The sequence below is a fragment of the Netta rufina genome (assembly GCF_964035555.1).
Source record: "Netta rufina genome assembly, chromosome: 12".
In the NCBI taxonomy this organism is placed as follows: domain Eukaryota; kingdom Metazoa; phylum Chordata; class Aves; order Anseriformes; family Anatidae; genus Netta; species Netta rufina.
This window is the reverse complement of record NC_140135.1, coordinates 4546201-4557013: the sequence shown is the minus strand read 5'-3', so window position 1 is coordinate 4557013 and position 10813 is coordinate 4546201.

The following is a 10813-nucleotide window of genomic DNA, read 5'->3' as shown; positions in this document are numbered from 1 at the left end:
TCCTTTCTGTCCACAGGAGAAAAAAATGTAAAATTACTTATGTTAACCTATTTTATAGCCATCTGCACCTTTTTTAGTTTACTTTTTTACACTCACAAATACTGAACTGAAGGTTTCACTATTTATAAGGTCACTGTAAACTACGGGACTCCTTCGGATGCAGTCTTTGAATCCCACATAATTCAGACACGCTGGTGGCGGAGTAGAGGATTCCTCCAGTGCACTCATCATCTTCCCAGCACCGCTGGGTTATCATCGCTGCTATCCAACACCATCAGTTCCGCATCCTGCTCAAAATCCTCGGCATCACAACCAGCTGGTGAGCAGTGGCTTAGCAGGAGGCTGAGAATCATATTTGCAATCTTCTTAGAAAGTGTTTCAGGTTACAACTGGCTTTTTGTTTTCTTTAAGCAATACAACCTCTGATTCTTTCAGCTGCGTGGTTTTTTTTTTTCTTTTTTTTTTTTTTTCAGGTCATTATATCCATATTGTAAAGTGTTACTGAATAAGAGACACCTTTGATCATGTGGCTCTAGAACATGTGATGATTTGCTTATTTATCTAATTGCTATTAAGAAATTCCCCTCATAGGGAGCAGAATGACCTCCCAGTTCAGCTGGCAGTGGAAGCCAGCACCTGGCCTTGCCACCAACTTCTACATAGATGAATGGACACAAAGCCAGCTGTGGCTGCTTGAAAGAGAAACCTCAGAGTGGTTCTTCTGTCACTGACAGGGTGCACCAAAACCCAGCCCTAAGCCTCCCCCTTACACCCACCCCCCTGAGCTGCATTTGGGTTTTGAAATCCCTGGCTTTATTTCCACTGCTGCATTCCTTTTTTTGCTGCCTCCCTGGTCAATGTCACGCTGTTAGGTAGAAAACCGTCCTCCTGGTGTACAGCAGTCACTGCCCTGGGTCTGTGAGCTGCATTTCTGAAAAGCAAGCTCAGCAGTAGCAGCTCAGACCGCAGCTGGCACCCTGGGAAGTTGCTGCAGTTCCTTTTCTAAGGTGCACCAAAAAGCAGTGCAGCAGTAGATGTTACCCTTCTGTATCTTTATGTTTTTTTCACCCCTATAGTTGTGCTAGGCCCTGTCCAGATATTACCCAAGTCCCTGTGTTTTTGTCCTACGGAACATGAGACAGGGGAGAAGACAATAAGGGCAAAATGGTTGACACTGCTTTTTAACAACTTGATACCTGAATTTTCTTCCATGTTGTTGCTAAGAAATGCAGATGACTGGCACCTGCTGCTGCTTCAGAGCTGTCAGCAGTCAGCTTTCTTGGAAGAAGCAAGTCCTGAGCTCAGAGATGGCCCTGCCTTACCCCAAAGCTTCCTTATGAGTCCGTGCAGCCAGGCTAAAGGCTCTGTTCCCAAGACAGGTCACAGGAGCTGGAGCATAGCCCAGGGGCAGATGCCAAAAAATCACCTCTTGTGTGCACTACATTGGGAACTGCATTTGAAAAAAGCATTTATGAAGGCTGGAAAATCTACACCAACACCCCTGGCTCATGAGAAGCTCTGAATGCAGAGCTCGAGGTGGAGGATACAGCCAGCCACAGTGTCAAGAAAAAAGAGCAGCTAGGAGCAGAGACTCAAACGTGTTTCTGTTCTCCTTGCTCATGAACGACACCAGCCTTGTTACCAGTATGCAGTACAAAGCCCAAAATATTTAAGCCCCTAGACAGGCTAGTTAAGACAGAGTGAAAAGCATTCTCGTATCAACAGATTTCAGGCTTTGATACTAATTGCAGGGTTAGAGCAGCCTTTGAAAATTGCATCTCCTCTTCCTGTAAGCAAGGCTGAGCAAACTGACTTTGGCACTACACAGGGAGACTTGCAGAATCGTAGGGTCAGAAGCAATTTGCTGATCTTCCAAGAAATCCAGCAGCCCTCTCTTTTACGATGCAAATCCATCCGTATGCGAGAGCTGCAGTGAGAACCAACTGAAGGCGAGTCTCAGAGCAGCCCACAATAAAAGCCTGCAGTTTAATAAACCAGCCTCAGCACATTTCTGGGAACACAAACGTTAGCAAGAGCTGCTACAGGGGGATGAAGGGAAGGGTTTGAATCATTTTATGCCTCACCTAAGCACATTGCAGTTTAGGAACTCTGCTTGACACGGGGCAGCACATCTTTGTTACCTTCTAGCATGTAGGAATGAAAACAACTCCAGCATGGTTATGCAGATTACATCAGCTGGGTTTAAAGCAGGTGTGGAAGCAGGGTTTCATATCCTTGGATGGTGGAAGGGCTTTTCATTTATCCATGAGAGCAAGCACGCTGCTACTGGCTATGACTAAATTGTGCCATTCAACTACAGCCCTATGGTAAAGGGTACAAATCTCAAAATGAAATGCAATTAACTCTGCAGCAGTGCCCCCCAAAAATGGAAAAATTACACTGGGCAATGCAAATCCCTTCTGTACGAACTGTGTGAGTCACGTTCCCCTGCCGTGCCCAGAAAGGGCAGGGGTAGGAACTGCCACGTTGTAATGGCACAGTGAATCAGGCAGTCTGCAATAATTCCTTGGTAATGGTATGTTGAACGCCAGAGGTACATCATGGGGCTGCTTGGCTGGGGCTCCTGCGGGATTTGTTTCATGATTCAGATGCTTCCTAGCTCCCAGCTATGAGCCAGCCTCAGCTGACTTTTGGATTTCACAAAAAATATTTGATTTGTGTTAGTGATTTATGCATGTGTGCAGGAGGAGTTTCCAAAACTGTCAGACTGATCCCCAAAAAGCCAAGTCTGTGTGACTGCACCTATGCACCCCCTTTGGTAGCAATAGACTTTACAGCAACTAGTCAATTATTATTGCTGTTATTACTACTCTTAAGCAAGAGATTCAGGTGAAGGAAGTTTAAATATTTTGTGAAAATACATTTGATAAGCTTCAAGGATAGTCGTTATACACATGCTAAGAATTTGGGATCATACTGGGCTTGGTCATTTGTCCTGTCTTTCGGTTTCCTGCTCTTGAAGTAGCTTTATTTCTCACCTCCCATCCCTGGTGTCTTTTTCACCTGTTGTTTTAAAGCATCACACCTAAAAACCATCACCAGGAGAAAGGTAACACCAACATCCAGGTACAGAGCACCACACAGAGCTAGGAGGTGTTTGTACTCAGGTCAGAGATCGAAGAAGTTCTTTCAGAAGTAAGAAATCAAGCAGCATCTCTCCGCAGATTATTTGGGTAATTGTATATTAGTCACGTACTAGTGCGTGTGTAAATACTCAGCTGTTTGCATAGTGGTCCCTGCAGAAGCAGCACGCGCAGTGGTTCGGGCACAGGATCAGAAACGAGGACTTCTGAGGCCTGTTCCCAGCTCTGCCACTGCCTCACCTGTGACCTTGGGCAAGTCACTTAGCCTCTAACGCCTCAGTTACCCCATCTGTAAAATAGGGACAATAATTACTTACCTACCTCGCGGGGGGGTTAGTTCATTATTTATAAGCACTTTCAGATCTTCAATTTAAAGGCGCTATATACAGTCAGTAGTTGATACTCGTAGCAGTGGTACGTACTTTTGTTTTCTTATGACTAATTCAGGTTAGGATTTAGCTATGTACGTTATGATAGTTTTCCATGTAGAAAACTAGCATGATTTCCCACGAGGGGAATTTTGGGGACTTCTGCAGTAGACAGAGAGCAGGAGCAGCATATCTTGTAAGCCTAAACTCTGACATCCTCGCTTGCGTGCTTTGTGTCTCATCTCACCTTACTGCATTTGTGTTTCACCCTTTTTCTAACGGCACGTGTAAATTTTTAACAGAAACAGTCACTGTAAGTATTATTTAAATAAATACATTCATATATAAACGTAAAACCTTACCTTTTGAGTAGGTTAAGAGCCTCCTAGGTTGGCTCTTGTGCCTCTGTGAGGGCTTCACCCTCATTTCTCCTTGGGTATGGTTGCTTTTTCTGTAGTGCTTGCTTAGATAAGAGCCTTTCCTTTGAGTTAGAGGAGCTCTGAGACTCGCATGGTGAGGGCATTTTGAGCTCTCTTCCAGGAGCAGGAGCAGTTGCAGGGTATCTCCAGCAGACATTTGGAGAAGTCCAAGTACTGTAAGCAGGGACCTGACTTACTCCTGGGCTATCTCGCAGAGTCAGAAAGCTACAGGAGCACCAGCTGCTCTGTGCCAGTAACCGCAGGTCCCGCTTCCATTGGGACTTCTCGGCCTTGCTTTGAAGTTTCCATTTTCCTTTCCCAAAGGCCGAAATCTGACACACTTAAGTTTACCAGGAAGACGTTCAATTTTGGGTTAGTTTTTGGCTGAATTCTCCCTCAACCAGTCTGTCTGCTGCGTGCCAACACAGAGATGTCCACGAGAAAGCCGCGTGCAGCCTCAGAGGCCCCTTCCAAAGGAACAGCATCGCCCCCCCCCCAGTTACAACTCCACAAAAAACAGAATGGAGAAGAAAAAAAAGCAAAGCCACCCAAATCACTAGGGCTGCCTAGAATTAAGGAAAGCTGTCACCTTACTAAAAGCTCTCTGGGGCTGTCTTTGGGGTGGGTGCACCCCAAGGGCCCCTTCCTCTCCCGGCAGCACAGCTGGCTGCAGCCAGCAGCAGCTTCCATTCACGCAGAGACAAAATTAATTGGAATCGGTGAGACTGCCGTGAATAACAAATCCACTTGCTGGAGTAGCATCTGAAATAAACTGTTACCAAAATAGCCTGCAGTTTTCAGCGAATGCGTAATTTGAAGCCCAACAAGTATAAAACCAATCCCTCACTGGATTTTTTGGGGGTGCCGAGGGGCAGTCTGGGCTGGCCACCTAAGTGTATTTTCAAACCCTTTGTAATTCAACTCAATTGAGTTTTCACACTCCACTTTCCCTGCTTCAGACCATTACACTTGTACAAACAAGTCATTTATGCGATTTTCACATAATTCCCTCCACCCAAACTAACTACTGCTCTCGAGTAAGTTGATGATCAAGAATGATGCTTAAAAAGAAATCTAAATCTGAAAAAAAAAGTACATGTAAAAGGCAAAAGAAGCATTTGATCCTTAACTTCCAAATGTTGGATAGTGTGTTATGTTTCAGGGAAACGCTTTTACTTGCTCTGCTTTTTTAAGGTGTGCAAAAATAAATAAAAAAATAAAGCCAACACTAACTCCCAGCCTAGCTCAAATCACCCACAACGTTGAAAGCCAAGTCGATCGTGCAATTCTGTCTTCATACACGGACACTACTCAGTCGATGGCTCACCAAACTATGGAAAACAGCACTGCCCATTCCTGCTGGCCAGCATGTCCTCCTTCAGCATGGCTTCTTTTGTTTCTTTTGGGGATTTTCTTCCGTTTCCCCTCCCATTTACAGCATTTCCATCAGCAGTAACTCCTAAGCCAGGAGAAACAACGTGCTTAGACCGAGAGGTGATCAATCCAGGAGCTGTCCTTTCGGCACACGAGCTTAACAGAACACTGTGATACCTTTAGCCAACAGAATGAAATGCCTTTTGACTATAAATAGTTGTTTTTGAGCAAGGGGGGCACTTTTTGGTGTAGCTATTTTTTGGGGTATTGTACAGTTTTATTTAAAAACTACTGAATGTGTTTATAAGGTGGGTGTGGGAACTAGAGGGCTAGGGATCTTTGAGAAGCAAAAGGATGGTAGCAGATGCTTAAGTACTCTATTTTCTATATGGCAAGCCCTAGAAAATTGGGCTTACACTGCAAACAGGCTTTTTTTAGCAATCCAGTTTTAATATCAAAGTAAATCTTCATAAAAAAGCTATCACAGAAACAGCTTCACACCTGATCATATTCTAAAACACCATTTCATGGGATAAAAAAAAAAAAAAAAAAGTGAGGCTTTTTTCCTCTTTCTTTTATTTTTCGTCAAAACCTTAATGGCCTTTTCCAGGCAACAGAGCTTTCAGATGTTTGGAGAATTTTGCTTATGTAAAGACAGAGTGGGGACCTCAGCATTTGCCCATTGAGCAGTAGTAGCCACCCCTAGAGGAAGGGGAGGATGAAAAGGGGGAAGAGCAAAAAGCAAAAACAAACGCTTAGTTTTATGTACTTTTCTACTTGCATCTTTTCTGTCTGTAGTGCAGATTCCACGTCATTCCCTCGCATAACATGTAAAAATGAAATGTATATAAATAAATAAAAATATTTATTTTATGTGTATTTTTAGCTTAACTGTAAACTGAAAAAAAAATAAAGCATTTAATTTTTTTTCCCAAAAATGTAAGCCTATTGAAATTCAAGGTGTTTCTACCTTTTCAGATGTAACATTTCCAGCTGCCTATTGATAATAAACATTTATGAACAGTAAAGCACGTGACATCTTATATTTTTTACCACATTCCGCACAGCATCCTCAAGGGCTTTCAGTGGTCACAGGAGCACTTCAGGGCTCCAGTTCTATACAAATTTATATCAGTGTTTATGTGAAAAAGATGTGGTGTAGTCCTACCTATCTGCAATGAAGTCAGCCAGCCAGATGCAAGCAAGTGTTCGTGGGCAAGAGTTGAGCAGCACTGGCCTGTGCAAAAAAAAAATATATTAAAAGAACAGTAATTTGAAAATCCCTTTCATTATATCCTCTCTGTAACAGGGAATAGCAAACCCACTTTAAGTGCTGGTAAATAAAATGCACCACATGAACGCAATTACTCCTGTGCAAAGGAGTCCAAGTATGCATAATTCCATTTTAATTCGCTCCCCAAAGATATCCTTCCACCAGCATAACTACATCATCCACATTGGACTATACAGCAACATAGCTAATAGCGTGAGATAGTCATTAAGCAACAACACATAACTACATTAACATAATTTGCTCGTGTTAAACTGTCCTCCAAGCAAATCTCATTAAAGTACTGGAGGCGTACAGTTAAATTTCAGGTTTCCAGCAGCTACCAGAAGCTCTCGGTCAAGTCCCCAGGAAAGCAAGAGCTTTCCCAAGTTATACAACACTCAAAGGATGTCCGAAGGCTTTTTTTAGAAAATAAAAAAATGGAAAAAGGATATTTCAAAATTAGATTCACATTCCCCTCTCTTATCGGAAAGCCTGGTAGTTCAAAGTTAAGGCACCCTGAATCCCCGGTTGTGTTTTCTACTCCAGAAATTGGGACCAAACTGCATCTGAAAATGACCTCCATGTGTACAGCCGTGAGTGCAGAGGCAAAAATCCTGCAGTTGCTCAGGGAGATAGGGAGGCAGAGGCAGGAGTTTTGCAGAATATCCTCTCCCTCCTTACTTGCACTTCCTGAGAAAGTAATACAAACCACACACTCACATAATCACTGCAAATATTAAACATTTTTGCTTTCAACTCTGGCCAATATAAAAAAATGATGTAAAGAGGCAGAAACCAGTCTGAGATTTAGATGAAAAATGGAAATTGGCAGGGTAGGGAACAGGAGAGATACATGAAGGAGAGGGTAGAAGGATTTGGAGCATCCGCTTTCATTGTTATAGGATGTGTCACTTATCGAAGGACTGTTTTCTGTAACGCAGTGCTGTCAGGCAGCTGTCAGAGAGCCATGAGGGAAGGCAATTATCGTGGGGTAAACCTCGCACCCCGAAGCTGGTGGCAAAACTTGTACCTCCTCCAGTGAGGGCAAGGTTTAGCGACAGAAATAAGCATATTGCCATAAATGATCCCAACATGTGAAAACACCCCGCCAGGACCCAGACGTGTGCTGCTGTTACTGCAGATCACCACACTTGCAGCAACAACTGAACTGCAAAAAGCGCCTGCCCGTAGCCTGTAGCTAACGCTGGAGTATTTCATACTTGCCTCGGCGCAGCTGACTGCGAAGCGGTAAGCAGCAGTGACTTGAAGATCTGTAGGGGCTTCTAGATACTGGCCTGCCCTGCAAAATTTAAACTCCAATCTTATTTCAAAGCCATAAGGTTCTAATTCAGGAGTTTTACCTTCCTCCCCTGTGATAAAAGAGGTTACTTAGAAGTGCTTCACGTTTGAATATTTCCCATCCATAATGCTGTGTGATTTTATAAATGAGGAGGATATCCAGCACCACTCCAGAGAGAATGGGAGGCTAAAGCCAAAACAACTGAGCTAGAAAAGCACCACGCCGTGGGTCTTTGCTCGGTCCTACCAACCACAGAGCAGTAGCCAACAACATCCCCGCAGGCTAGTGCTGCTGGCAGGCAGAATCAGCGTGATTTGCCTCTACAGCACTTATAATAATTACCTTCGGTAACAGATGGATTTCACAATTCAAAAGACTTCAGAAAGACTCACGCCTCTAGCACGCAGCAGGGACGTGAGGAATGTCAATGTGCACGGGCTGAGCCAGGACTAGCGCTGCCCCTCCGAAGTGCAGGAGGGTGTGCAGCAGCTCAGAAGGGGGTGAAATACTTATAGACAAAAGCCCACACCCCAAAACACAGAACTGTGGCTGATCACAGCTGGTTTTATCCTTTACTCTCAGAAGATGCTTGGCTCGGAGGCTGCCTCGGCAGTCAGAAGTGCCAACATCTGACAGGAGCACTGCTCGGCGGTGCTATCTGCTCACAGACCTCTTCTACACAGCCTTCAGGTGATGATGTACTTGGAGCCTCTGCCTTTTACATAGGAAAATGTCGCATGGAAAAGGAGGTGGCAAGCATGACTAGCACCGACTGAGCAGCGTGAGTCTTCTGTTCTCCCGTTTGAAGGCTGAAGAACTATTCACAGAAAAAAACTAAAAAGCAACACATTTCAGGATCAAGTCTGTTTGCTTTAAAAAATATTATGCAACATACTTCAAGAAGCTGAACAAAGAGGACAAAAAAAAAATCAATCTGAAGGAAAATTGTTGTTCCCTGCAGTAATCAATGCTCACATTTTTCTGTGCTCCTACTCAAAGGTAAAATACGCTTGTGGCTGGGAGCAATACCCTGCTCTCCCTGTTCAGGGCAATTCTGCCAAGTGTGAAACAGAGCACTGGTCTGGTACCAAGTTGTAACTGAGCCAAAAGACGACAAGTTTTGATAACCACCAGGCTGATATTGGGCTCCCCACAAAAAAAAAAATCAAAAAAAAAAAATCTAGAGCCCACATCTTGGTGTTCATGGCAGACATCCCTCCCTTCCCCCAAAACCATCAGCCCCAACAAAAGAAACCTTCAACCCCTCCTGAAGTTCTGTTTTTAACGTGAGTTACCTTACAGCCTCTGAAAAAGGAATTGGTTTGTAGCAGTTAGCCACTGGAACACTAAACCCCAAGACCAGCAATATTCCTAGTGCAAGGAGGAGGTAGCCAGGCCCAGTTATCTCTGGATCACAAAATGGTTGAAGCATGAAGGTGGCTAGCTGTGTTTGAGGTAGAGCAGTGGCTTTTTTTTTTTTTTTTTTGACTGTGAACAGCCCTGACAAAAATGCATGCATCAAGTCACAACTGAGGTGCGTGTGTGTATATATCATCCATAAGCAAGTTAGCTGTACATACATTACAGATATGAAAATTGTGCTTAACTGATATAAACACATCTGTCAGTGGTTAACATGGCCACAAGAGCCAGGGCTAACACTGAAAAATCCACCCACTAGAAGGAAAAGCAAAAAGATAAAAATCTTGACTCCCTACCACAATTACTGATCAGTAAGAAAACAGCAGAAAAAAAGTTGACTCTCGTAGACAAAAAATTACCAGGAGACAAATATCAATTCTTAGTTCTGATAACCATTTGCATAAAAAAAAGCAAGGCTGTCTCCCTGGCAGTGTAAGAAAGGAGGCATCATTATTCACAGCCGAAGCCTGAAACTGGGGAGATTCACTTCAGTGAGTAATAGCAACTGCTTGGGATATGACAGATGGCACTCGTGACTGAGGTGGAAAGGCACTCGATGACTCCATGATGGAGATTGTACTTCTCAAATCTGTTCCATTTCTGAGTGCCTAAGTCAGTCACATGGTTCACAGATTCCCTTCCCAGGCTAGCCTAGTGGATGCTTTTTCAGAGAGAGGAAAAACCCTGTGTTATCTTCTCCCCAGTCTGAGAGGGGCCTGTGCAAGTCCCCACACTCTTTCAAAGAGACAAATACTAAGGCAGAAATCCTAGTGGTCTCCCATTACTTCGTACAATCATATTTTGTATGTGTTTTTTAAAACCTGTACAGCAACTCATAATCAAGTTAGCTTATTAGGGATCATTTTTATCATGCTTTTACTTTTCATGTCTCCTCCATCTTGAAAAGCCGTATTAAGGTACCAAGTTAAACGCAGAGCAATTAGATTTGAAGAGACAAACCAGAAGCCAAGCCTACAACCCTCAGACAAGAGGATTAAATCACCATCTTTATTAAAGGAGAGGGAGAAAAAGCCTTAAGAGTTCTAAGGAAATAAGATCAAGACCAGAGGTGCCAGATGAATTTTAAAATAAAGTTGTAAGGAGTAACTTTTTCCTGCTGTTTTTGGTCCTGTGTTTACTTAAAAGGCATCCTGATGTAAAGGCACGCCTCCCACCCCATTCTGCAGTTGGTTCTCCTTATCCCTACTCAGCTATATAAAAAAAAGTCACTACAAAATACAGAACACAGTTTATTTCAGCTTTATCAAATAGCAATTGTGCCACTTTTGCAAAATTACAACTTGATTTCCTTACCTAGCCTGAATGGAGAATGTCAGGCTTGTTTGAACTGATTGCCCAAATTCCTTACAAGACCTGGCAGACATTTCAGAAGCATGGTATTTGAGCTTGAATTCAGCATTTCAGTCAAGTTAATATTTGGTAAATACAGGTCTTTACTGTTTTTTAGGGCCCTCAGCACCAAGGTGCTGTAATCCTGCAGTTGAGCCCTTGTTTGTTACCCCAGGACAGGGCTATGCCTCCATGCTAAAGGC